This window comes from Ambystoma mexicanum, chromosome 10 (assembly GCF_040938575.1).
Source record: "Ambystoma mexicanum isolate Mex_15411 chromosome 10, UKY_AmexF1_1, whole genome shotgun sequence".
Classification (NCBI taxonomy): Eukaryota; Metazoa; Chordata; class Amphibia; order Caudata; family Ambystomatidae; genus Ambystoma; species Ambystoma mexicanum.
In genome coordinates, this window is record NC_090932.1 from 445,821,863 (window position 1) to 445,848,485 (window position 26,623).

Here is a 26,623-nt window from a genome sequence, read left to right on the forward strand (position 1 = left end):
TAGAGACACGGGGCATGAGCGGGTGGTGGGCGGCGGGAGGGATAGAGACACGGGGCATGAGCGGGGTGTGGGCGGCGGGAGGGATAGAAAACATGGGGCATGAGCGGGGGGTGGGCGGGATGGATAGACACATGGGGCATGGGCGGGGGGTGGGCGGGAGGGATAGACACACGGGGCATGAGCGCGGGGTGGCCGGCGGGAGGGCTAGACACACTGGGCAGGAGCGGGGGTGGAGGGGAGGGGAGAGACACATGTGGCATGAGCGGGGGGTGGGTGGCGGGAGGGATAGACACGCGGGGCATGAGCGGGGGGTGGGTGGCGGGAGGGATAGACACACGGGGCATGAGCGGGGGGTGGCCGGCGGGAGGGATAGACACACGGGGCATGAGCGGGGGGTGGGCGGTGGGAGGGATAGACACACGGGGCAAGAGCAGGGGGTGGGCGGCGGGAGGGATAGAAACACGGGGCATGAGCGGGGGGTCGGGTGTCGGGGGGAGGGGAGAGACACATGGGGCATGAGCGGGGAGTGGGCGTTGGGAGGGATAGAGACTCGGGGCATGAGCAGGGGGGTGGGCGACGGGAGGGATAGAGACACGGGGCATGAGCGTGGGGTGGGCGGCGGGAGGGATAGAGACACGGGGCATGAGCAGGGGGTGGGCGGCGGGCGGGATAAAGACACGGGGCATGAGTGGGGGGTGGGCGGCGGGAGGGATAGAGACACGGGGCGTGGGCGGCGGGAGGGATAGAGACATGGGGGGTGGGCGGCGGGAGGGATAGACACACGGAGCAAGAGCGGGGGGTGGGCGGCGGGAGGGATAGACACACGGGACATTAGCGGGGGGAGGAATAGAGACACGGGGCATGAGCTGGGGGTGGGCGGCGGGAGGGATAGAGACACGGGGCATAAGCGGGGGGTGGGCGGCGGGAGGGATAGAAAACACGGGGCATGAGCGGGGGGTGGGCGGGATGGATAGACACACGGGGCATGGGCGGGGGGTGGGCTGGGTGGATAGACACACGGGGCATGAGCGGGGGGTGGGCGGCGGGAGGGCTAGACACACGGGGCAGGAGCGGGGGTGGAGGGGAGGGGAGAGACACACGGGGCATGAGCGGGGAGTGGGCGGCGGGAGGGATAGAGACATGGGGCATGAGCGGGGGGTGGGCGGTGGGAGGGTTAGAGACACGGGGCGTGGACGGCGGGAGGGATAGAGACACGGGGCATGAGCGGGGGGTGGGCGGCGGGAGGGATAGACACACGGGGCATGAGCGGGGGGTGGGCGGCGGGAGTTTCTAGACACACGGGGCATGAGCGGGGGTGGGCGACTGGAGGGATAGACATACGGGGCATGAGCGGGGGGTGGGCGGCGATAGGGATAAACACACGGGGCATGAGCGAGGGGTAGGCGGGAGGGATAGACACACGGGGCATGAGCGAAGGGTGGGCGGGAGGGATAGACACACGGGGCATGAGCAGGGGGCAGGCGGCAGGAGGGATAGACACACGGGGCATGAGCCGGGGGTGGGCGGCGGGAGGGATAGAGACATGGGGCATGAGCGGGGGGTGGGCGGCGGGAGGGATAGAGACACGGGGCATGGGCGGCGGGAGGGATAGAGACACGGGGCATGAGCGGGGTAGGGATAGAGACACGGGGCATGAGAGGGGGTGGGCGGCGGGAGAGATAGACACATGCGGCATGAGCGGGGGGTGGGCGGCGGGAGGGATAGACACACGGGGCATGAGCGGGGGGTGGGCGGCAGGAAGGATAGTCACACGGGGCACGAGCAGTGTTGGGCGGCGGGAGGGATAGACACACGGGGCATGAGCGGGGGGTGGGCTGCGGGAGGGATAGACACACGGGGCATGAGCGGGGGTGGGCGGCGGGAGGGATAGAAAACAGGGGGCATGAGCGGGGGGTGGGTGGGATGGATAGACACACGGGGCATGGGCGGGGGGTGGGCGGGAGGGATAGACACACGGGGCATGAGCAGGGGGTGGGCGGCGGGAGGGTTAGACACACGGGGCATGAGCAGGGGTGGGGGAGGCGAGAGACACATGGGGCAGTAGCGGGGGTGGAGGGGAGGGGAGAGACACACGGGGCATGAGCGGGGAGTGGGCGGCGGGAGGGATAGAGACATGGGGCATGAGCGGGGGGTGGGCGGTGGGAGGGATAGAGATACGGGGCGTGGACGGAGGGAGGGATAGAGACACGGGGCATGAGCGGGGGGGATAGAGACATGGGGCATGAGTGGGGGGTGGGCGGCGGGAGGGATAGAGACACGGGGCATGAGCGGGGGGTGGGCAGCGGGAGGGATAGACACATGGGGCATGAGCGGGGGTTGTGCGGCGGAGGCATAGAGACACGGGGCATGAGCAGGGCGTGGGCAGTGGGAGGGATAGACACACGGGGCATGAGTGGGTGGTGGGCGGCGGGAGGGATAGACACACGGGGCATGAGCAGGGTTGGGCGGCGGGAGGGTAAACACACGGGGCATGAGCGGGGGGTGGCCGGTGGGAGGGATAGACACACGGGGCATGAGCGGGGGGTGGGCGGTGGGAGGGATAGACACACGGGGCAAGAGCAGGGGGTGGGTCGGAGGGAGGGATCGCCACACGGGGCATGAGCGGGGTTGGGCGGCGGGAGGGTAGACACACGGGGCATGAGCGGGGGGTGGCCGGCGGGAGGGATAGACACACGGGGCATGAGCGGGGGGTGGGCGGTGGGAGGGATAGACACACGGGGCAAGAGCAGGGGGTGGGCGGCGGGAGGGATCGCCACACGGGGCAAGAGCAGGGGGTGGGCGGCGGGAGGGATCGCCACACGGGGCATGAGTGGGGGGTGGGCGGCGGGGGGATAGACACACGGGGCATGAGTGAGGGGTGGGCGGCGGGAGGGATAGACACACGGGGCATGAGCGGGGATGGGCGGTGGGAGGGATAGACACACGGGGCATGAGCGGGGGGTCGGGGTGTCGGGGGGAGGGGAGAGACACATGGGGCATGAGCGGGGAGTGGGCGTTGGGAGGGATAGAGACACGGGGCATGAGCAGGGGGGTGGGCGACGGGAGGGATAGAGACACGGGGTATGAGCGGGGGGTGGGCGGCGGGAGGGATAGAGACACGGGGCATGAGCAGGGGGTGGGCGGCAGGCGGGATAAAGACACGGGGCATGAGTGGGGGGTGGGCGGCGGGAGGGATAGAGACACAGGGCGTGGGCGGCGGGAGGGATAGAGACATGGGGGGTGGGCGGCGGGAGGGATAGACACACGGAGCAAGAGCGGGGGGTGGGCGGCGGGAGGGATAGACACACGGGACATGAGCGGGGGGTGGGCGGCAGGAGGGATAGACACACGGAGCATGAGCGGGGGTTGTGCGGCGGAGGCATAGAGACACGGGGCATGAGCAGGGCGTGGACAGTGGGAGGGATAGAGACACGGGGCATGAGTGGGGGGTGGGCGGCGGGAGGGATAGAGACACGGGGCATGAGCGGGGGGTGGGCGGCGGGAGTGATAGACACACGGGACATGAGCGGGGGGAGGAATAGAGACACGGGGCATGAGTGGGGGGTGGGCGGCAGGAGGGATAGAGACACGGGGCATGAGCGGGGGGTGGGTGGCGGGAGGGATAGACACACGGGGCATGAGCGGGGGGAGGAATAGAGACACGGGGCATGAGCGCGGGGTGGGCGGCGGGAGGGATAGAGACACGGGGCAGGAGCGGGGGTGGAGGGGAGGGGAGAGACACACGTGACATGAGCGGGGGGTGGGTGGCGGGAGGGATAGACACGTGGGGCATGAGCGGGGGGTGGGTGGCGGGAGGGATAGACACACGGGGCATGAGCGGGGTTGGGCGGCGGGAGGGTAGACACACGGGGCATGAGCGGGGGGGTGGCCGGCGGGAGGGATAGACACACGGGGCATGAGCGGGGGGTGGGCGGTGGGAGGGATAGACACACGGGGCAAGAGCAGGGGGTTTGCGGCGGGAGGGATCGCCACACGGGCCATGAGTGGGGAGTGGGCGGGGGGGGATAGACACACGGGGCATGAGTGAGGGGTGGGCGGCGGGAGGGATAGACACACGGGGCATGAGCGGGGATGGGCGGTGGGAGGGATAGACACACGGGCATGAGCGGGGGGTCGGGGTGTCGGTGGGAGGGGAGAGACACATGGGGCATGAGCGGGGAGTGGGCGTTGGGAGGGATAGAGACACGGGGCATGAGCATGGGGGTGGGCGACGGGAGGGATAGAGACACGGGGCATGAGCGGGGGGTGAGCGGCGGGAGGGATAGAGACACGGGGCATGAGCAGGGGGTGGGCGGCGGGCGGGATAAAGACACGGGGCATGAGTGGGGGGTGGGCGGCGGGAGGGATAGAGACACGGGGCGTGGGCGGCGGGAGGGATAGAGACATGGGGGGTGGCCGGCGGGAGGTATAGACACACGGAGCAAGAGCGGGGGGTGGGCGGCGGGAGGGATAGACACACGGGACATGAGCGGGGGGTGTGCGGCAGGAGGGATAGACACACGGAGCATGAGCGGGGGTTGTGCGGCGGAGGCATAGAGACACGGGGCATGAGCAGGGCGTGGGCAGTGGGAGGGATAGAGACACGGGGCATGTGTGGGGGGTGGGCGGCGGGAGGGATAGAGACACGGGGCATGAGCGGGGGGTGGGCGGCGGGAGGGATAGACACATGGGACATGAGCCGGGGAGGAATAGAGACACGGGGCATGAGCTGGGGGTGGGCGACGGGAGGGATAGAGACACGGGGCATAAGCGGGGGGTGGGCGGCGGGAGGGATAGAAAACACGGGGCATGAGCGGGGGGTGGGCGGGATGGATAGACACATGGGGCATGGGCGGGGGGTGGGCTGGGTGGATAGACACACGGGGCATGAGCGGGGGGTGGGCGGCGGGAGGGCTAGACACACGGGGCAGGAGCGGGGGTGGAGGGGAGGGGATAGACACACGGGGCATGAGCGGGGAGTGGGCGGCGGGAGGGATAGAGACATGGGGCATGAGCGGGGGTGGGCGGTGGGAGGGTTAGAGACACGGGGCGTGGACGGCGGGAGGGATAGAGACACGGGGCATGAGCGGGGGGTGGGCGGCGGGAGGGATAGACACACGGGGCATGATCGGGGGGTGGGCGGCGGGAGTTTCTAGACACACGGGGCTTGAGCGGGGGTGGGCGACTGGAGGGATAGACATACGGGGCATGAGCGGGGGGTGGGCGGCGATAGGGATAAACACACGGGGCATGAGCGAGGGGTGGGCGGGAGGGATAGACACACGGGGCATGAGCGAAGGGTGGGCGGGAGGGATAGACACACGGGGCATGAGCAGGGGGCAGGCGGCAGGAGGGATAGACACACGGGGCATGAGCCAGGGGTGGGCGGCGGGAGGGATAGAGACATGGGGCATGAGCGGGGGGTGGGCGGCGGGAGGGATAGAGACACGGGGCATGAGAGGGGGTGGGAGCGGGAGAGATAGACACATGGGGCATGAGCAGGGGGTGGGCGGCGGGAGGGATAGACACACGGGGCATGAGCGGGGGGTGGGCGGCAGGAAGGATAGTCACACGGGGCATGAGCGGTGTTGGGCGGCGGGAGGGATAGACACACGGAGCAAGAGCGGGGGGTGGGCGGCGGGAGGGATAGACACACGGGACATGAGCGGGGGGTGGGCGGCAGGAGGGATAGACACACGGAGCATGAGCGGGGGTTGTGCGGCGGAGGCATAGAGACACGGGGCATGAGCAGGGCCTGGGCAGTGGGAGGGATAGAGACACGGGGCATGAGTGTGGGGTGGGCGGCGGGAGGGATAGAGACACGGGGCATGAGCAGGGGGTGGGCGGCGGGAGGGATAGAGACACAGTGCGTGCGCGGTGGGAGGGATAGAGACACGGGGCATGAGCGGGGGGAGGGATAGAGACATGGGGCATGAGTGGGGGGTGGGCGGCGGGAGGGATAGAGACACGGGGCATGAGCGGGGGTGGGCGGCGGGAGAGATAGACACATGGGGCATGAGCGGGGGGTGGGTGGCGTGAGGGATAGACACACAGGGCATGAGCAGGGGGTGGCGGCAGGAAGGATAGACAAACGGGGCATGAGCGGGGTTGGGCGGCGGGAGGGATAGACACACGAGGCATGAGCGGGGGGTGGGCGGCGGGAGGGATAGACACACGGGGCATGAGCGGGGGGTGGGCGGCGGGAGGGATAGACACACGGGGCATTAGTGGGAGCTCGGGGGATGGGGGGGAGGGGAGAGACACACTGGGCATGAGCGGGGGTTGGGCGTTTGGAGAGATAGACACACGGGGCATGAGCGGGGGGTCAGGGGTGAGGGGGTGGGGGGAGGGGAGAGACACACGGACATGAGCAGGGGTGGGGTGGGGGAGAGACACACGGGGCATGAGCGGGGGTGGGGGGAGGGCTAGACACATGGGGCATGAGCAGGGGGCGGGTGGCAGGAGGGATAGACACACGGTGCATGAGCGGGCGTGGGGGGGGAGAGAAACACGGGGCATGAGCGGGGGTGGGGGGGAGGGGAGAGACACACGGGGCATGAGTGTGTGGTGGGCGGCGGGAGGGATAGAGACACGGGGCATGAGCGGGGGTGGGTGGCGGGAGGGATAGAGACACGGGGCGTGGGCGGTGGGAGGGATAGAGACACGGGGAATGAGCGGGGGAGGGATAGAGACACGGGGCATGAGCGGGGGTGGGCGGCGGGAGAGATAGACACATGGGGCATGAGCGGGGGGTGGGCGGCGGGAGGGATAGACACACGGGGCATGAGCAGGGTTGGGCGGCGGGAGGGTAGACACACGGGGCATGAGCGGGGGAGGGATAGAGACACGGGGCATGAGCGGGGGTGGGCGGCGGGAGAGATAGACACATGGGGCATGAGCGGGGGGTGGGCGGCGGGAGGGATAGACACACGGGGCATGAGCGGGGTTGGGCGGCGGGAGGGATAGACACACGGGGCATGAGCGGGTGGTGGGCGGCGGGAGGGATAGACACACGGGGCATGAGCGGGGTTGGGCGGCGGGAGGGTAGACAAGCGGGGGGTGGCCGGTGGGAGGGATAGACACACAGGGCAAGAGCAGGGCGTGGGCAGTGGGAGGGATAGACACACGGGGCATGAGTGGGTGGTGGGCGGCGGGAGGGATAGACACACAGGGCATGAGCGGGGTCGGGCTGCGGGAGGGTAGACACACGGGGCATGAGCGAGGGGTGGCCGGCGGGAGGGATAGACACACGGGGCATGAGCGGGGGGTGGGCGGTGGGAGGGATAGACACACGGGGCACGAGCAGGGGGTGGGTCGGAGGGAGGGATCGCCACACGGGGCATGAGCGGGGTTGGGCGGCGGGAGGGTAGACACACGGGGCATGAGCGGGGGGTGGCCGGCGGGAGGGATAGACACACGGGGCATGAGCGGGGGGTGGGCGGTGGGAGGGATAGACACACGGGGCAAGAGCAGGGGGTGGGCGGCGGGAGGGATCGCCACACGGGGCAAGAGCAGGGGGTGGGCGGCGGGAGGGATCGCCACACGGGGCATGAGTGGGGGGTGGGCGGCGGGGGGATAGACACACGGGGCATGAGTGAGGGGTGGGCGGCGGGAGGGATAGACACACGGGGCATGAGCGGGGATGGGCGGTGGGAGGGATAAACACACGGGGCATGAGCAGGAGAGTGGGCGTTGGGAGGGATAGAGACACGGGGCATGAGCAGGGGGGTGGGCGACGGGAGGGATAGAGACACGGGGCATGAGCGGGGGGTGGGCGGCGGGAGGGATAGAGACACGGGGCATGAGCAGGGGGTGGGCGGCGGGCAGGATAAAGACACGGGGCATGAGTGGGGGGTGGGCGGCGGGAGGGATAGAGACACGGGGCGTGGGCGGCGGGAGGGATAGAGACATGGGGGGTGGGCGGCGGGAGGGATAGACACACGGAGCAAGAGCGGGGGGTGGGCGGCGGGAGGGATCACCACACGGGGCAAGAGCAGGGGGTGGGCGGCGGGAGGGATCACCACACGGGGCATGAGTGGGGGGTGGGCGGCGGGGGGATAGACACACGGGGCATGAGTGAGGGGTGGGTGGCGGGAGGGATAGACACACGGGGCATGAGCGGGGATGGGCGGCGGGAGGGGAGAGACTCATGGGGCATGAGCGGGGAGTGGGCGTTGGGAGGGATAGAGACACGGGGTATGAGCAGGGGGGTGGGCGACGGGAGGGATAGAGACACGGGGCATGAGCGGGGGGTGGGCGACGGGAGGGATAGAGACACGGGGCATGAGCAGGGGGTGGGCGGCGGGCAGGATAAAGACACGGGGCATGAGTGGGGGGTGGGCGGCGGGAGGGATAGAGACACGGGGCGTGGGCGGCGGGAGGGATAGAGACATGGGGGGTGGGCGGCGGGAGGGATAGACACACGGAGCAAGAGCGGGGGGTGCGCGGCGGGAGGGATAGACACACGGGACATGAGCGGGGGGTGGGCGGCAGGAGGGATAGACACACGGAGCATGAGCGGGGGTTGTGCGGCGGAGGCAGAGAGACACGTGGGAATGAGCAGGGCGTGGGCAGTGGGAGGGCCAGAGACACGGGGCATGAGCGGGGGGTGGGCGGCGGGATGGATAGACACACGGGACATGAGCGGGGGGAGGAATAGAGACACGGGGCATGAGTGGGGGGTGGGCGGCAGGAGGGATAGAGACACGGGGCATGAGCGGGGGGTGGGCGGCGGGAGGGATAGACACACGGGGCATGAGCGGGGGGAGGAATAGAGACACGGGGCATGAGCGGGTGGTGGGCGGCGGGAGGGATAGAGACACGGGGCATGAGCGGGGTGTGGGCGGCGGGAGGGATAGAAAACATTGGGCATGAGCGGGGGGTGGGCGGGATGGATAGACACATGGGGCATGGGTGGGGGGTGGGCGGGAGGGATAGACACACGGGGCATGAGCGCGGGGTGGCCGGCGGGAGGGCTACACACACTGGGCAGGAGCGGGGGTGGAGGGGAGGTGAGAGACACACGTGGCATGAGCGGGGGGTGGGTGGCGGGAGGGATAGACACGCGGGGCATGAGCGGGGGGTGGGTGGCGGGAGGGATAGACACACGGGGCATGAGCGGGGGGTGGCCGGCGGGAGGGATAGACACACGGGGCATGAGCGGGGGGTGGGCGGTGGGAGGGATAGACACACGGGGCAAGAGCAGGGGGTGGGCGGCGGGAGGGATCGCCACACGGGGCATGAGTGGGGGGTGGGCGGCGGGGGGGATAGACACACGGGGCATGAGTGAGGGGTGGGCGGCGGGAGGGATAGACACACGGGGCATGAGCGGGGATGGGCGGTGGGAGGGATAGAAACACGGGGCATGAGCGGGGGGTCGGGTGTCGGGGGGAGGGGAGAGACACATGGGGCATGAGCGGGGAGTGGGCGTTGGGAGGGATAGAGACTCGGGGCATGAGCAGGGGGGTGGGCGACGGGAGGGATAGAGACACGGGGCATGAGCGTGGGGTGGGCGGCGGGAGGGATAGAGACACGGGGCATGAGCAGGGGGTGGGCGGCGGGCGGGATAAAGACACGGGGCATGAGTGGGGGGTGGGCGGCGGGAGGGATAGAGACACGGGGCGTGGGCGGCGGGAGGGATAGAAACATGGGGGGTGGGCGGCGGGAGGGATAGACACACGGAGCAAGAGCGGGGGGTGGGCGGCGGGAGGGATAGACACACGGGACATTAGCGGGGGGTGGGCGGCAGGGGGAATAGACACACGGAGCATGAGCGGGGGTTGTGCGGCGGAGGCATAGAGACACGGGGCATGAGCAGGGCGTGGGCAGTGGGAGGGATAGAGACACGGGGCATGAGTGGGGGGTGGGCGGCGGGAGGGATAGAGACACGGGGCATGAGCGGGGGGTGGGCGGCGGGAGGGATAGACACATGGGACATGAGCGGGGGAGGAATAGAGACACGGGGCATGAGCTGGGGGTGGGCGGCGGGAGGGATAGAGACACGGGGCATAAGCGGGGGGTGGGCGGCGGGAGGGATAGAAAACACGGGGCATGAGCGGGGGGTGGGCGGGATGGATAGACACACGGGGCATGGGCGGGGGGTGGGCTGGGTGGATAGACACACGGGGCATGAGCGGGGGGTGGGCGGTGGGAGGGCTAGACACAAGGGGCAGGAGCGGGGGTGGAGGGGAGGGGAGAGACACACGGGGCATGAGCGGGGAGTGGGTGGCGGGAGGGATAGAGACATGGGGCATGAGCGGGGGGTGGGCAGTGGGAGGGTTAGAGACACGGGGCGTGGACGGCGGGAGGGATAGAGACACAGGGCATGAGCGGGGGGTGGGCGGCGGGAGGGATAGACACACGGGGCCTGAGCGGGGGGTGGGCGGCGGGAGTTTCTAGACACACGGGGCTTGAGCGGGGGTGGGTGACTGGAGGGATAGACATAAGGGGCATGAGCGGTGGGTGGGCGGCGATAGGGATAAACACACGGGGCATGAGCGAGGGGTGGGCGGGAGGGATAGACACACGGGGCATGAGCGAAGGGTGGGCGGGAGGGATAGACACACGGGACATGAGCAGGGGGCAGGCGGCAGGAGGGATAGACACACGGGGCATGAGCCGGGGGTGGGCGGCGGGAGGGATAGAGACATGGGGCATGAGCGGGGGGTGGGCGGCGGGAGGGATAGAGACACGGGGCATGGGCGGCGGGAGGGATAGAGACACGGGGCATGAGCGGGGTAGGGATAGAGACACGGGGCATGAGAGGGGGTGGGCGGCGGGAGAGATAGACACATGGGGCATGAGCGGGGGGTGGGCGGCGGGAGGGATAGACACACGGGGCATGAGCGGGGGGTGGGCGGCAGGAAGGATAGTCACACGGGGCACGCGCAGTGTTGGGCGGCGGGAGGGATAGGCACACGGGGCATGAGCGGGGGGGTGGGCTGCGGGAGGGATAGACACACGGGGCATGAGCGGGGGTGGGCGGCGGGAGGGATAGAAAACACGGGGCATGAGCGGGGGGTGGGCGGGATGGATAGACACACGGGGCATGGGCGGGGGGTGGGCGGGAGGGATAGACACACGGGGCATGAGCAGGGGTGGGGGAGGCGAGAGACACACGGGGCAGGAGCGGGGGTGGAGGGGAGGGGAGAGACACACGGGGCATGAGCGGGGAGTGGGCGGCGGGAGGGATAGAGACATGGGGCATGAGCGGGGGGTGGGCTGTGGGAGGGATAGAGACACGGTGCATGGACGGCAGGAGGGATAGAGACACGGGGCATGAGCGGGGGGGATAGAGACATGGGGCATGAGTGGGGGGTGGGCGGCGGGAGGGATAGAGACACGGGGCATGAGCGGGGGGTGGGCGGCGGGAGGAATAGACACACGGGGCATGAGCGGGGGTTGTGCGGCGGAGGCATAGAGACACGGGGCATGAGCAGGGCGTGGGCAGTGGGAGGGATAGACACACGGGGCATGAGTGGGTGGTGGGCGGCGGGAGGGATAGACACACGGGGCATGAGCGGGGTTGGGCGGCGGGAGGGTAGACACACGGGGCATGAGCGGGGGGTGGCCGGTGGGAGGGATAGACACATGGGGCATGAGCGGGGGGTGGGCGGTGGGAGGGATAGACACACGGGGCAAGAGCAGGGGGTGGGTCAGAGGGAGGGATCGCCACACGGGACATGAGCGGGGTTGGGCGGCGGGAGGGTAGACACACGGGGCATGAGCGGGGGGTGGCCGGCGGGAGGGATAGACACACGGGGCATGAGCGGGGGGTGGGCGGTGGGAGGGATAGACACACGGGGCAAGAGCAGGGGGTGGGCGGCGGGAGGGATCGCCACACGGGGCAAGAGCAGGGGGTGGGCGGCGGGAGGGATCGCCACACGGGGCATGAGTGGGGGGTGGGTGGCGGGGGGATAGACACACGGGGCATGAGTGAGGGGTGGGCGGCGGGAGGGATAGACACACGGGGCATGAGCGGGGATGGGCGGTGGGAGGGATAGACACACGGGGCATGAGCGGGGGGTCGGGGTGTCGGGGGGAGGGGAGAGACACATGGGGCATGAGCGGGGAGTGGGCGTTGGGAGGGATAGAGACACGGGGCATGAGCAGGGGGTGGGCGACGGGAGGGATAGAGACACGGGGTATGAGCGGGGGGTGGGCGGCGGGAGGGATAGAGACACGGGGCATGAGCAGGGGGTGGGCGGCAGGCGGGATAAAGACACGGGGCATGAGTGGGGGGTGGGCGGCGGGAGGGATAGAGACACGGGGCGTGGGCGGCGGGAGGGATAGAGACATGGGGGGTGGGCGGCGGGAGGGATAGACACACGGAGCAAGAGCGGGGGGTGGGCGGCGGGAGGGATAGACACACGGGACATGAGCGGGGGGTGGGCGGCAGGAGGGATAGACACACGGAGCATGAGCGGGGGTTGTGCGGCGGAGGCATAGAGACACGGGGCATGAGCAGGGCGTGGGCAGTGGGAGGGATAGAGACACGGGGCATGAGTGGGAGGTGGGCGGCGGGAGGGATAGAGACACGGGGCATGAGCGGGGGTGGGCGGCGGGAGGGATAGACACACGGGACATGAGCGGGGGGAGGAATAGAGACACGGGGCATGAGTAGGGGGTGGGCAGCAGGAGGGATAGAGACACGGGGCATGAGCGGGGGGTGGGCGGCGGGAGGGATAGACACACGGGGCATGAGCGGGGGGAGGAATAGAGACACGGGGCATGAGCGGGTGGTGGGCGGCGGGAGGGATACAGACACGGGGCATGAGCGGGGTGTGGGCGGCGGGAGGGATAGAAAACATGGGGCATGAGCGGGGGGTGGGCGGGATGGATAGACACGTGGGGCATGGGCGGGGGGTGGGCGGGAGGGATAGAAACACGGGGCATGAGCGCGGGGTGGCCGGCGGGAGGGCTAGACACACAGGGCAGGAGCAGGGGTGGAGGGGAGGGGAGAGACACACGTGACATGAGCGGGGGGTGGGTGGCGGGAGGGATAGACACGCGGGGCATGAGCGGGGGGTGGGTGGCGGGAGGGATAGACACACGGGGCATGAGCGGGGTTGGGCGGCGGGAGGGTAGACACACGGGGCATGAGCGGGGGGTGGCCGGCGGGAGGGATTGACACACGGGGCATGAGCGGGGGGTGGGCGGTGGGAGGGATAGACACACGGGGCAAGAGAAGGGGGTTTGCGGCGGGAGGGATCGCCACACGGGGCATGAGTGGGGAGTGGGCGGCGGGGGGGATAGACACACGCGGCATGAGTGAGGGGTGGGCGGCGGGAGGGATAGACACACGGGGCATGAGCGGGGATGGGCGGTGGGAGGGATAGACACACGGGGCATGAGCGGGGGGTCGGGGTGTCGGGGGGAGGGGAGAGACACATGGGGCATGAACGGGGAGTGGGCGTTGGGAGGGATAGAGACACGGGGCATGAGCAGGGGGGTGGGCGACGGGAGCGATAGAGACACGGGGCATGAGCGGGGGGTGGGCGGCGGGAGGGATAGAGACACGGGGCATGAGCAGGGGGTGGGCGGCGGGCGGGATAAAGACACGGGGCATGAGTGGGGGGTGGGCGGCGGGAGGGATAGAGACACGAGGCGTGGGCAGCGGGAGGGATAGAGACATGGGGGGTGGGCGGCGGGAGGGATAGACACACGGAGCAAGAGCGGGGGGTGGGCGGCGGGAGGGATAGACACACGGGACATGAGCAGGGGGTGGGCGGCAGGAGGGATAGACACACGGAGCATGAGCGGGGGTTGTGCGGCGGAGGCATAGAGACACGGGGCATGAGCAGGGCGTGGGCAGTGGGAGGGATAGAGACACGGGGCATGAGTGGGGGTGGGCGGCGGGACGGATAGAGACACGGGGCATGAGCGGGGGGTGGGCGGCGGGAGGGATAGACACATGGGACATGAGCGGGGGGAGGAATAGAGACACGGGGCATGAGCTAGGGGTGGGCGACGGGAGGGATAGAGACACGGGGCATAAGCGGGGGGTGGGCGGCGGGAGGGATAGAAAACACGGGGCATGAGCGGGGGGTGGGCGGGATGGATAGACACACGGGGCATGGGCGGGGGGTGGGCTGGGTGGATAGACACACGGGGCATGAGCGGGGGGTGGGCGGCGGGAGGGCTAGACACACGGGGCAGGAGCGGGGGTGGAGGGGAGGGGAGAGACACACGGGGCATGAGCGGGGAGTGGGCGGCGGGAGGGATAGAGACATGGGGCATGAGCCGGGGGGTGGGCGGTGGGAGGGTTAGAGACACGGGGCGTGGACGGCGGGAGGGATAGAGACACGGGGCATGAGCGGGGGGTGGGCGGCGGGAGGGATAGACACACGGGGCATGAGCGGGGGGTGGGCAGCGGGAGTTTCTAGACACACGGGGCTTGAGCGGGGGTGGGCGACTTGAGGGATAGACATACGGGGCATGAGCGGGGGGTGGGCGGCGATAGGGATAAACACACCGGGCATGAGCGAGGGGTGGGCGGGAGGGATAGACACACGGGGCATGAGCGAAGGGTGGCCGGGAGGGATAGACACACGGGGCATGAGCAGGGGGCAGGCGGCAGGAGGGATAGACACACGGGGCATGAGCCGGGGGTGGGCGGCGGGACGGATAGAGACATGGGGCATGAGCGGGGGGTGGGCGGCGGGAAGGATAGAGACACGGGGCATGGGCGGCGGGAGGGATAGAGACACGGGGCATGAGCGGGGTAGGGATAGAGACACGGGGCATGAGAGGGGGTGGGCGCGGGAGAGATAGACACATGGGGCATGAGCGGGGGGTGGGTGGCGGGAGGGATAGACACACGGGGCATGAGCGGGGGGTGGGCGGCAGGAAGGATAGTCACACGGGGCATGAGCGGTGTTGGGCGGCGGGAGGGATAGACACACGGGGCATGAGCGGGGGGTGGGCTGCGGGAGGGATAGACACACGGGGCATGAGCGGGGGGTGGGCGGCGGGAGGGATAGAAAAACGGGCATGAGCGGGGGGTGTGCGGGATGGATAGACACGCGGGGGGTGGGCGGGAGGGATAGACACACGGGGCATGAGCAGGGGGTGGGCGGCGGGAGGGTTAGACACACGGGGCATGAGCAGGGGTGGGGGGAGGCGAGAGACACACGGGGCAGGAGCGGGGGTGGAGGGGAGGGGAGAGACACACGGGGCATGAGCGGGGAGTGGGCGGCGGGAGGGATAGAGACATGGGGTATGAGCGGGGGGTGGGCGGTGGGAGGGATAGAGACACGGGGTGTGGACGGCAGGAGGGATAGAGACACGGGGCATGAGCGGGGGGGATAGAGACATGGGGCATGAGTGGGGGGTGGGCGGCGGGAGGGATAGAGACATGGGGCATGAGCGGGGGGTGGACGGCGGGAGGGATAGACACACGGGGCATGAGCGTGGGGTGGGCGGCGGGAGTTTCTAGACACACGGGGCTTGAGCGGGGGTGGGCGACTGGAGGGATAGACATACGGGGCATGAGCGGGGGGTGGGCGGCGATAGGGATAAACACACCGGGCATGAGCGAGGGGTGGGCGGGAGGGATAGACACACGGGGCATGAGCGAAGGGTGGGCGGGAGGGATAGACACACGGGGCATGAGCAGGGGGCAGGCGGCAGGAGGGATAGACACACGGGGCATGAGCCGGGGGTGGGCGGCGGGACGGATAGAGACATGGGGCATGAGCGGGGGGTGGGCGGCGGAAAGGATAGAGAGACGGGGCATGGGCGGCGGGAGGGATAGAGACACGGGGCATGAGCGGGGTAGGGATAGAGACACGGGGCATGAGAGGGGGTGGGCGCGGGAGAGATAGACACATGGGGCATGAGCGGGGGGTGGGTGGCGGGAGGGATAGACACACGGGGCATGAGCGGGGGGTGGGCGGCAGGAAGGATAGTCACACGGGGCATGAGCGGTGTTGGGCGGCGGGAGGATAGACACACGGGGCATGAGCGGGGGGTGGGCTGCGGGAGGGATAGACACACGGGGCATGAGCGGGGGGTGGGCGGCGGGAGGGATAGAAAAACGGGCATGAGCGGGGGGTGTGCGGGATGGATAGACACGCGGGGGGTGGGCGGGAGGGATAGACACACGGGGCATGAGCAGGGGGTGGGCGGCGGGAGGGTTAGACACACGGGGCATGAGCAGGGGTGGGGGGAGGCGAGAGACACACGGGGCAGGAGCGGGGGTGGAGGGGAGGGGAGAGACACACGGGGCATGAGCGGGGAGTGGGCGGCGGGAGGGATAGAGACATGGGGTATGAGCGGGGGGTGGGCGGTGGGAGGGATAGAGACACGGGGTGTGGACGGCAGGAGGGATAGAGACACGGGGCATGAGCGGGGGGGATAGAGACATGGGGCATGAGTGGGGGGTGGGCGGCGGGAGGGATAAGAGACATGGGGCATGAGCGGGGGTGGACGGCGGGAGGGATAGACACACGGGGCATGAGCGTGGGGTGGGCGGCGGGAGTTTCTAGACACACGGGGCTTGAGCGGGGGTGGGCGACTGGAGGGATAGACACATGGGGCATGAGCGGGGGGTGGGCGGCGATAGGGATAAACACACGGGGCATGAGCGAGGGGTGGGTGGGAGGGATAGACACACAGGGCATGAGCGAAGGGTGGGCGGGAGGGATAGACACACGGGGCATGAGCAGGGGGCAGGCGGCAGGAGGGATAGACACACGGGGCATGAGCCGGGGGTGGGCGGCGGGAGGGATAGAGACATGGGGCATGAGCGGGGGGTGGGCTGCGGGAGGGATAGAGACATGGGGCATGGGTGGCAGGAGGGATAGAGACACGGGGCATGAGCGGGGTAGGGATAGAGACACGGGGCATGAGCTGGGGGTGGGCGACGGGAGGGATAGAGACACGGGGCATAAGCGGGGGGTAGGCGGCGGGAGGGATAGAAAACACGGGGCATGAGCGGGGGGTGGGCGGGATGGATAGACACACGGGGCATGGGTGGGGGGTGGGCTGGGTGGATAGACACACGGGGCATGAGCGGGGGGTGGGCGGCGGGAGGGCTAGACACACGGGGCAGGAGCGGGGGTGGAGGGGAGGGGAGAGACACACGGGGCATGAGCGGGGAGTGGGCGGCAGGAGGGATAGAGACATGGGGCATGAGCGGGGGGTGGGCGGTGGGAGGGTTAGAGACACGGGGCGTGGACGGCGGGAGGGATAGAGACACGGGGCATGAGCGGGGGGTGGGCGGCGGGAGGGATAGAAAACACGGGGCATGAGCGGGGGGTGGGCGGGATGGATAGACACGCGGGGGGTGGGCGGGAGGGATAGACACACGGGGCATGAGCAGGGGGTGGGCGGCAGGAGGGATAGACATACGGAGCATGAGCGGGGGTTGTGCGGCAGAGGCATAGAGATACGGGGCATGAGCAGGGCGTGGGCAGTGGGAGGGATAGAGACACGGGGCATGAGTGGGGGGTGGGCGGCGGGAGGGATAGAGACACGGGGCATGAGCGGGAGGTGGGCGGCGGGAGGGATAGACACATGGGACATGAGCGGGGGGAGGAATAGAGACACGGGGCATGAGCTGGGGGTGGGCGGCGGGAGGGATAGAGACACGGGGCATGAGCAGGGGGTGGGCGGCGGGCGGGATAAAGACACGGGGCATGAGTGGGGGGTGGGCGGCGGGAGGGATAGAGACACGGGGCGTGGGCGGCGGGAGGGATAGAGACATGGGGGGTGGGCGGCGGGAGGGATAGACACATGGAGCAAGAGCGGGGGGTGGGCGGCGGGAGGGATAGACACACGGGACATGAGCGGGGGGTGGGGCGGCAGGAGGGATAGACACACGGAGCATGAGCGGGGGTTGTGCAGCGGAGGCATAGAGACACGGGGCATGAGCAGGGCGTGGGCAGTGGGAGGGATAGAGACACGGGGCATGAGTGGGGGGTGGGCGGCGGGAGGGATAGAGACACGGGGCATGAGCGGGGGGTGGGCGGCGGGAGGGATAGACACATGGGACATGAGCGGGGGGAGGAATAGAGACACGGGGCATGAGCTGGGGGTGGGCGACGGGAGGGATAGAGACACGGGGCATAAGCGGGGGGTAGGCGGCGGGAGGATAGAAAACACGGGGCATGAGCGGGGGGTGGGCGGGATGGATAGACACACGGGGCATTGGGTGGGGGGTGGGCTGGGTGGATAGACACACGGGGCATGAGCGGGGGGTGGGCGGCGGGAGGGCTAGACACACGGGGCAGGAGCGGGGGTGGAGGGGAGGGGAGAGACACACGGGGCATGAGCGGGGAGTGGGCGGCAGGAGGGATAGAGACATGGGGCATGAGCGGGGGGTGGGCGGTGGGAGGGTTAGAGACACGGGGCGTGGACGGCGGGAGGGATAGAGACACGGGGCATGAGCGGGGGGTGGGCGGCGGGAGGGATAGACACACGGGGAATGAGCGGGGGGTGGGCGGCGGGAGTTTCTAGACACACGGGGCTTGAGCGGGGGTGGGCGACTGGAGGGATAGACATACGGGGCATGAGCGGGGGGTGGGCGGCGATTAGGGATAAACACACGGGGCATGAGCGAGGGGTGGGCGGGAGGGATAGACACACGGGGCATGAGCGAAGGGTGGGCGGGAGGGATAGACACACGGGGCATGAGCAGGGGGCAGGCGGCAGGAGGGATAGACACACGGGGCATGAGCCGGGGGTGGGCGGCGGGAGGGATAGAGACATGCGGCATGAGCGGGGGTGGGGCGGCGGGAGGGATAGAGACACGGGGCATGGGCGGCGGGAGGGATAGAGACACGGGGCATGAGCGGGGTAGGGATAGAGACACGGGGCATGAGAGGGGTGGGCGCGGGAGAGATAGACACATGGGGCATGAGCGGGGGGTGGGTGGGCGGGAGGGATAGACACACGGGGCATGAGCGGGGGGTGGGCGGCAGGAAGGATAGTCACACGGGGCATGAGCGGTTTTGGGCGGCGGGAGGGATAGACACACGGGGCATGAGCGGGGGGTGGGCTGCGGGAGGGATAGACACACGGGGCATGAGCGGGGGGTGGGCGGCGGGAGGGATAGAAAACACGGGGCATGAGCGGGGGGTGGGCGGGATGGATAGACACGCGGGGGGTGGGCGGGAGGGATAGACACACGGGGCATGAGCAGGGGGTGGGCGGCGGGAGGGTTAGACACACGGGGCATGAGCAGGGGTGGGGGGAGGCGAGAGACACACGGGGCAGGAGCGGGGGTGGAGGGGAGGGGAGAGACACACGGGGCATGAGCGGGAGTGGGCGGCGGGAGGGATAGAGACATGGGGCATGAGCGGGGGTGGGCGGTGGGAGGGATAGAGACACGGGGCGTGGACGGCAGGAGGGATAGAGACATGGGACATGAGCGGGGGGGATAGAGACATGGGGCATGAGTGGGGGGTGGGCGGCGGGAGGGATAGAGACATGGGGCATGAGCGGGGGGTGGACGGCGGGAGGATAGACACACGGGGCATGAGCGGGGGGTGGGCGGCGGGAGTTTCTAGACACACGGGGCTTGAGCGGGTGTGGGCGACTGGAGGGATAGACACATGCGGCATGAGCGGGTGGTGGGCGGCGATAGGGATAAACACACGGGGCATGAGCGAGGGGTGGGTGGGAGGGATAGACACACGGGGTATGAGCGAAGGGTGGGCGGGAGGATAGACACACGGGGCATGAGCAGGGGGCAGGCGGCAGGAGGGATAGACACACGGGGCATGAGCCGGGGGTGGCGGGGCGGGAGGGATAGAGACATGGGGCATGAGCGGGGGGTGGGCGGCGGGAGGGATAGAGACACGGGGCATGGGCGGCAGGAGGGGATAGAGACACGGGGCATGAGCAGGGTAGGATAGAGACACGGGGTATGAGAGGGGGTGGGCGGTGGGAGGGATAGAAAACACGGGGCATGAGTGGGGGGTGGGCGGGATGGATAGACACGCGGGGGTGGGCGGGAGGGATAGACACACGGGGCATGAGCAGGGGGTGGGCGGCGGGAGGGTTAGACACATGGGGCATGGGCAGGGGTGGGGGGAGGCGAGAGACACACGGGGCAGGAGCGGGGGTGGAGGGGAGGGGAGAGACACACGGGGCATGAGCGGGGAGTGGGCGGCGGGAGGGATAGAGACATGGGGCATGACCGGGGGTGGGCGGTGGGAGGGATAGAGACACGGGGCGTGGACGGCAGGAGGGATAGAGACACGGGGCATGAGCGGGGGGGATAGAGACATGGGGCATGAGTGGGGGGTGGGCGGCGGGAGGGATAGAGACATGGGGCATGAGCGGGGGGTGGACGGCGGGAGGGATAGACACACGGGGCATGAGCGGGGGGTGGGCGGCGGGAGTTTCTAGACACACGGGGCTTGAGCGGGGGTGGGCGACTGGAGGGATAGACACATGGGGCATGAGCGGGGGGTGGGCGGCGATAGGGATAAACACACGGGGCATGAGCGAGGGGTGGGCGGGAGGGATAGACACATGGGGCATGAGCGAAGGGTGGGCGGGAGGGATAGACACATGGGGCATGAGCGGGGGGTGGGCGGCAGGAAGGATAGTCACACGGGGCATGAGCGGTGTTGGGCGGCGGGAGGGACAGACACACGGGGCATGAGCGGGGGGTGGGCTGCGGGAGGGATAGACACACGGGGCATGAGCGGGGGGTGGGCGGCGGGAGGGATAGAAAACACGGGGCATGAGCGGGGGGTGGGCGGGATGGATAGACACACGGGGCATGGGCGGGGGGTGGGCGGGAGGGATAGACACACGGGGCATGAGCGGGGGGTGGGCGGCGGGAGGGTTAGACACACGGGGCATGAGCAGGGGTGGGGGGGAGGCGAGAGACACACGGGGCAGGAGCGGGGGTGGAGGGGAGGGGAGAGACACACGGGGCATGAGCGGGGAGTGGGCGGCGGGGAGGATAGAGACATGGGGCATGAGCGGGGGGTGGGCGGTGGGAGGGATAGAGACACGGGGCGTGTTCGGCAGGAGGGATAGAAACACGGGGCATGAGCGGGGGGAGGGATAGAGACATGGGGCATGAGTGGGGGGTGGGCGGCGGGAGGGATAGAGACACGGGGCATGAGCGGGGGGTGGGCGGCCGGAAGGATAGACACACGGGGCATGAGCAGGGTTGGGCGGCGGGAGGGATAGACACACGGGGCATGAGCGGGGGGTGGGCGGCGGGAGGGATAGACACACGGGGCATGAGCGGGGGGTGGGCGGCGGGAGGGATAGAAAACACGGGGCATGAGCGGGGGGTGGGCGGCGGGAGGGATAGACACACGGGGCGTGGGCGGCGGGAGGGATATAGACATGGGGCATGAGCGCGGGGTGGGCGGCGGGAGGGATAGACACACGGAGCATGAGCGGGGGGTGGGCGGCGGAAGGGATAGACACACGGGACATGAGTGGGGGGTGGGCGGCAGGAGGGATAGACACACGGAGCATGAGCGGGGTTGTGCGGCGGAGGCATAGAGACACGGGGAATGAGTAGGGCGTGGGCAGTGGGAGGGATAGAGACACGGGGCATGAGTGGGGGGTGGGCAGCCGGAGGGATAGAGACATGGGGCATGAGCGGGGGGTGGGCGGTGGGATGGATAGACACATGGGGCATGAGCAGGGGGAGGAATAGAGACACGGGGCATGAGCGGGGGGTGGGCGACGGGAGGGATAGAGACACGGGGCATGAGCGGGGGGTGGGCGGCGGGATGGATAGACACACGGGGCATGGGCGGGGGGTGGGCGGGAGGGATAGACACACGGGGCATGAGTGGGGGGTGGGTGGCGGGCGGGCTAGACACACGGGGCAGGAGCGGGGGGTGGGCGGTGGGAGGGATAGAGACACGGGGCGTGGGCGGCGGGAGGGATAGAGACACGGGGCATGAGCGGAGAGAGGGATAGAGACATGGGGCATGATAGGGGGGTGGGCGGCGGGAGGGATAGAGACACGGGGCATGAGCGGGGGGTGGGCGGCGGGAGGGATAGACACACGTGGCATGAGCGGGGGTGGGCGGCAGGAGTTTCTAGACACACGGGGCTTGAGCGGGGGGTGGGCGGCGCTAGGGATAAACACAGGGGGCATGAGCGAGGGGTGGGCGGGAGGGATAGACACACGGGGAATAAGGGAAGGGTGGGCGGGAGGGATAGACACACGGGGCATGAGCAGGGGGCAGGCGGCTGGAGGGATAGACACACGGGGCATGAGCCGGGGGTGGGCGTCGGGAGAGATAGAGACATGGGGCATGAGCGGGGGGTGGGCGGCGGGAGGGATAGAGACACGGGGCATGGGCGGCGGGAGGGATAGAAACACAGAGCATGAGCGGGGTAGGGATAGAGACACGGGGCATGAGCGGGGGTGAGCGGCGGGAGAGATAGACACATGGGGCATGAGCGGGGGGTGGGCGGCGGGAGGGATAGACACACGGGGCATGAGCGGGGGGTGGGCGGCAGGAAGGATCGTCACACGGGGCATGAGCGGTGTTGGGCGGCGGGAGGGATAGACACACAGGGCATGAGCGGGGGGTGGGCTGTGGGAGGGATAGAAAACACGGGGCATGGGCGGGGGTGGGCGGGAGGGATAGACACACGGGGCATGAGCGGGGGGTGGGCGGCGGGAGGGTTAGACACACGGGGCATGAGCAGGGGTGGGGGGGAGGGGAGAGACACACGGGGCAGGAGCGGGGGTGGAGGGGAGGGGAGAGACACACGGGGCATGAGCGGGGAGTGGGCGGTGGGAGGGATAGAGACATGGGGCATGAGCGGGGGGTGGGCGGTGGGAGGGATAGAGACACGGGGCGTGGGCGGCGGGAGGGATAGAGACACGGGGCATGAGCGGGGGGAGGGATAGAGACATGGGGCATGAGTGGGGGGTGGGCGGCGGGAGGGATAGAGACACGGGGCATGAGCGGGGGGTGGGCGGCAGGAAGGATAGACACACAGAGCATGAGCGGGGTTGGGCGGCGGGAGGGATAGACACACGGGGCATGAGCGGGGGGTGGGCGGCGGGAGGGATAGACACACGGGGCATGAGCGGGGGGTGGGCGGCGGGAGGGATAGACACACGGGGCATGAGCGGGGGGTGGGCGGCGGGAGGGATAGAAAACACGGGGCATGAGCGGGGGGTGGGCGGGATGGATAGACACACGGGGCATGAGCGGGGGGTGGGCGGCGGGAGGGTTAGACACACGGGGCATGAGCAGGGGTGGGGGGGAGGGGAGAGACACACTGGGCAGGAGCGGGGGTGGAGGGGAGGGGAGAGACACACGGGGCATGATTGGGGAGTGGGCGGCGGAAGGGATAGAGACATGGGGCATGAGCGGGGGGTGGGCGGTGGGAGGGATAGAGACACGGGGCGTGGGCGGCGGGGGGGATAGAGACACGGGGCATGAGCGGGGGGAGGGATAGAGACATGGGGCATGAGTGGGGGGTGGGCGGCTGGAGGGATAGACACACGGGGCATGAGCGGGGGGTGGGTGGCGATAGGGATAAACAGACGGGGCATGAGCGAGGGGTGGGCGGGAGGGGAGAGACACACGGGGCAGGAGCGGGGGTGGAGGGGAGGGGAGAGACACACGGGGCATGAGTGGGGAGTGGGCGGCGGAAGGGATAGAGACATGGGGCATGAGCGGGGGGTGGGCGGTGGGAGGGATAGAGACACGGGGCATGAGTAGGGGGTGGGCGGCGGGAGGGATAGAGACACGGGGCATGAGCGGGGGGATGGGCGGCGGGAGGGATAGACACACAGAGCCTGAGCGGGGTGCAGGAGGGATAGACACACGGGGCATGAGCCGGGGGTGGGCGGCGGGAGAGATAGAGACATGGGGCATGAGCGGGGGGTGGGCGGCGGGAGGGATAGAGACACGGGGCATGGGCGGCAGGAGTGATAGAAACACGAGGCATGAGCGGGGTAGGGATAGAGACACGGGGCATGAGCGGGGGTGAGCGGCGGGAGAGATAGACACATGGGGCATGAGCGGGGGGAGGGCGGCGGGAGGGATAGACACACGGGGCATGAGCGGGGGGTGGGCGGCAGGAAGGATAGTCACACGAGGCATGAGCGGTGTTGGGCGGCGGGAGGGATAGACACACAGGGCATGAGCGGGGGGTGGGCTGTGGGAGGGATAGAAAACACGGGGCATGAGCGGGGGGTGGGCGGGATGGATAGACACACGGGGCATGGGCGGGGGGTGGGCGGGAGGGATAGACACACGGGGCATGAGCGGGGGGTGGGCGGCGGGAGGGTTAGACACACGGCGCATGAGCAGGGGTGGGGGGGAGGGGAGAGACACACGGGGCAGGAGCGGGGGTGGAGGGGAGGGGAGAGACACACGGGGCATGAGCGGGGAGTGGGCGGCGGGAGGGATAGAGACATGGGGCATGAGCGGGGGGTGGGCGGTGGGAGGGATAGAGACACGGGGCGTGGGCGGCGGGAGGGATAGAGACACTGGGCATGAGCGGGGGGAGGGATAGAGACATGGGGCATGAGTGGGGGGTGGGCGGGGTGAGGGATAGAGACTGTATGAGCGGGGGGTGGGCGGCAGGAAGGATAGACACACGGAGCATGAGCGGGGTTGGGCGGCGGGAGGGATAGACACACGGGGCATGAGCGGGGGGTGGGCGGCGGGAGGGATAGACACACGGGGCATGAGCGGGGGGTGGGCGGCGGGAGGGATAGAAAACGCGGGGCATGAGCGGGGGGTGGGCGGTGGGAGGGATAGAAAACACGGGGCATGAGCGGGGGGTGGGCGGCCGGAGGGATAGAAAACACTGGGCAGGGGGTGGGCGGCGGGAGGGTTAGACACACGGGGCATGAGCAGGGGTGGGGGGGAGGGGAGAGACACACGGGGCAGGAGCGGGGGTGGAGGGGAGGGGAGAGACACACGGGGCATGAGTGGGGAGTGGGCGGCGGAAGGGATAGAGACATGGGGCATGAGCGGGGGGTGGGCGGTGGGAGGGATAGAGACACGGGGCGTGGGCGGCGGGAGGGATAGAGACACGGGGCATGAGCGGGGGGAGGGATAGAGACATGGGGCATGAGTGGGGGGTGGGCGGCGGGAGGGATAGAGACACGGGGCATGAGCGGGGGGTGGGCGGCGGGAGGGATAGACACACGGAGCATGAGTGGGGGGTGGGCGGCTGGAGGGATAGACACACGGGGCATGAGTGGGGGGTGGGTGGCGATAGGGATAAACAGACGGGGCATGAGCGAGGGGTGGGCGGGAGTAATAGACACACGGGGCATGAGCGAAGGGTGGGCGGGAGAGATAGACACACGGGGCATGAGCAGGGGGCAGGCGGCAGGAGGGATAGACACAAGGGGCATGAGCGGGGGTGGGGGGGAGAGACACACGGGGCATGAGTGGGGGTCGGGGGTAGGGGAGAGACACACGGGGCATGAGCCGGGGGTGGGCGGCGGGAGGTATAGAGACATGGGGCATGAGCGGGGGGTGGGCAGCGGGAGGGATAGAGACACGGGGCATGGGCAGCGGGAGGGATAGAGACACGGGGCATGAGCGGGGGAGGGATAGAGACACGGGGCATGAGCGGGGGTGGGCGGCGGGAGAGATAGACACATGGGGCATGAGCGGGGGGTGGGCGGCGGGAGGGATAGACACACGGGGCATGAGCGGGGGGTGGACGGCAGTAACGATAGACTCACGGGGCATGAGTGGGGTTGGGCAGCGGGAGGGATAGACACACGGGGCATGAGCGGGGGGTGGGCGGCAGGAAGGATAGACACACTGGGCATGAGCGGGGTTGGGCGGCGGGAGGGTTAGACACATGGGGCATGAGCGGGGGTGGGTGGCGGGAGGGATAGACACACGGGGCATGAGCGGGGGGTGGGCGGCGGGAGGGATAGACACACGGGGCATGAGCGGGAGGTCGGGGGATGGGGGGAGGGGAGAGACACACTGGACATGAGCGAGGGTGGGCGTTGGGAGGGATAGACACATGGGGCATGAGCGGGGGGTCAGGGGTGAGGGGGTGGGTGGAGGGGAGAGACACACGGACATGAGCGGGGGTGGGGTGGGGGAGAGACACACGGGGCATGAGCGGGGGTGGGGGGAGGGCTAGACACACGGGGCATGAGCAGGGGGCGGGGGGCAGGTGGCAGAAGTGATAGACACACGGGGCATGAGCAGGCGTGGGGGGGGAGAGAAACACGGGGCATGAGCGGGGGTGGGGCGAAGGGGATAGAGACAAGGGGCATGAGCGGGGGGTGGGTGGCGGGAGGGATAGAGACACGGGGCATGGGCGGTGGGAGGGATAGAGACACGGGGCATGAGCAGGGGAGGGATAGAGACACGGGGCATGAGTGGGGGTGGGCGGCGGGAGAGATAGACACACGGGGCATGAGCGGGGGGTGGGTGGCGGGAGGGCTAGACACACGGGGCATGAGCGGGGGGTGGGCAGCGGGAGGGATAGACACACGGGGCATGAGCGGGGTTGGGCGGTGGGAGGGTAGACACACGGGGCATGAGCAGGGGGTGGCCGGCGGGAGGGATAGACACACGGGGCATGAGCGAGGGGTGGGCGGCGGGAGGGATAGACACACGGGGCATGAGCGGGGGATGGGCGGTGGGAGGGATAGACACACGGGGCATGAGCGGGGGGTCGGGGT